Genomic DNA, 2713 nt, shown 5'->3' on the forward strand with positions numbered 1-2713 from the left:
TAAAAACTTTGCTTGCCGGATATACCACTGAATCAAAGCATTTCCTATCTAACATCAGGAAATACAACTCATGCTTCAAAATGACGTCGTTCGGCACAGAAATCATAACAGCTCAATTCATGCCAACTTTCAAAGTGAAAGGACAAATTTATCATAAAGCCGGCTCCCTGCTTCCGTTCCCAGATGGTCAACATAAATTCCTACAAATGTATTTCATCGGTGATGGCAATGATGAATTGAATAATGCACGCTGCGGAATTTCTACCAGCATACAAAGGTCCATCGTTTCCCAACTGCAAGAGCGTCTTCACGAAAAAAGCAATTTAGTGCGTTTGTTCAAAACAGCAGTTGACATGATGCCATCTGATACACACAAGATTGTTATTCATGCTGACAAAACACCTGCTGGAGAATATGTGCGAAGATTCAATGCTCCAACTATAGAAGAAGTGGCAATTGTTATAGTCGGAGATCAATTCCAACCTAGAGATATCGTTCTTCATCGGAGAAATGATCAGTTGAGAACAGTTGCAGAAACTCATCGATGCTACGATGCCCTGCAATATCCAATCATTTTTTTAGGATGGTGCCGATGGATATCACTTCAATGTTAAGATGATAAATCCAGTCAGTGGCGAAGAAACAAATATGAAATGCAGCGCAATGAGCTATTATTCATACCGATTAATGATTCAAGAGAATGAAGACAATCACATTTTGAAATGCCGTCAATTGTTTCACCAATACATCATAGATATGTATGCAAAAATCGAAACAAAATGTTTGATATTCATCCGTTTGAATCAGACCAAGTTTCGCTCTGAAGAATACATTCATTTGCACGATGCAGTTGTAAATGATGGTAATACAACTAATGTTGGAAGACTAGCGATTTTGCCATCTTCATATACAGGCAGTCCACGTCATATGCATGAGTACGCTCAAGATGCAATTGCGTATGTTTGTCACTAGGGGCGTCCAGAACTATTCATTACATTCACATGCAATCCAGCTTGGGACGATATACAACAGCTCTTACTTCCTGGGCAATCGCCGGTGGATAGGCATGACATCACAGCACGTGTTATCAGTCAGAAACTGAAATCGCTGATGGAATTCATGGTAAAACATGAAGTGTTTGGCTCTGTGCGCTGCTGGATGTACTCAGTGGAATGGCAAAAGAGAGGATTGCCACACGCACATATACTAATCTGGCTCTATAACAAAATCACTTCAAATGAAATCGACAATGTAATATGCACTGAAATACCCGATGCCGACGTCGATAAGGATTTGCATGAAGTTGTGATGAAAAATATGATACATGGACCTTGCGGTACACTGAATCCAAATTCACCATGCATGATAGACGGAAAATGCTCTAAGCGATATCCTCGAGCATTAGTATCCAACACAGTTACAGGAAACAATGGATATCCTTTATACAGAAGAAGATCAGCAGAAGATGGCGGTAAATTAGCAACCATACAAATGTGAAATGGTGACACCGAAGTAGATAACCCGTGGGTTGTTCCATATTCGCCTTTGCTATCAAAAACATACAAAGTGCACATAAACGTGGAATACTGTAACTCCTTTAAATCGATTAAATACATTTGTAAGTACGTGAATAAAGGTAGCGACATGGCAGTTTCTGGCATGCAACCAGAAAGAAGTGATATGAATGTGGTCATACATATCAATGAAATCGCACAGTATCACGCTGGAAGATACATAAGCAGCAATGAAGCTGTATGGCGAATTTTTTCATTTCCCATACATGAACGAAGTTCAGCTGTTGTTCACTTAGCAGTAAATCTAGAAAATGGACAACGCATTTATTTCACAGCTGCAAATATGCAACAAATAGCCCTGAATGCATCGGCTACAACGTTAACTGCTTTCTTCAGGTTATGTCAAAATGACGTGTTTGCGAAAACACTGCTGTATTCAGAAGTGCCTATGTATTACACATGGAATGTGAGTAGAAAATCATTTGAACGATGAATACGAGGAGAGCGAGTCAACAGACAACCTGGCATATTGAAAGAAACTATGATAGGCAGACTGTACACCGTGCATCCCAATCAAGATGAATGCTTCTTTCTTCGCATGCTGTTGGTAAATGTGCCCGGTCCAACGTCTTTCCAGCAAATGAGAATTGTCAATGGCATTACACATGCACTTTCCACAGTGCATGTCAAGCTCTGAATTTATTGGAGAACGACCGACACTGAGATGTATGCATTAATGACCCGTGCAATACGTCACATCCAAATCAAATCCATGCATTGTTTGCAATCATTTTGACTGCCTGCTTTCCTTCATCTCCAGCAGTGTTATGGGAGAAATATAAATCGCACATGGCTGAAGATATTTTCTATCGAATACGGAATGAAAATTCAAATATAAACATGGATTTCACAGCAGAAATCTACAACAAAGCATTGACTGAAGATTTGTGCTTAGAAATCGCGAGCAAAGTTCTCAATCAATTGGGAATGCCATCACCGAATCGATCTGCTGCTGCTTCATTCGAGGTAGAATTGCATCGTGAACAAAATGACAACAAGGGTGATCTTTTGTCATATGTGCAATCAAATATTCCTAAGCTAACGCTTGAGCAAAAAGGCATTTACGATCAAATAATGCAAACTGTCAATAACGGGGTTGGAGAAATCTTCTTCTTAGATGTGCCAGGAGGAACTGGTAA

The 2713-nt window shown here is 39.7% G+C and overlaps 1 pseudogene; it reads left to right on the forward strand.

Annotated features, from left to right (window-relative positions):
• Positions 1-615: 615 nt before the first annotated feature.
• On the forward strand, positions 616-2007 carry LOC122803128 (annotated as a pseudogene).
• Positions 2008-2713: the final 706 nt, after the last annotated feature.

Source organism: Protopterus annectens, chromosome 5.part1, assembly GCF_019279795.1.
Source record: "Protopterus annectens isolate FY-2018-M chromosome 5.part1, PAN1.0, whole genome shotgun sequence".
Taxonomy (NCBI): domain Eukaryota; kingdom Metazoa; phylum Chordata; order Ceratodontiformes; family Protopteridae; genus Protopterus; species Protopterus annectens.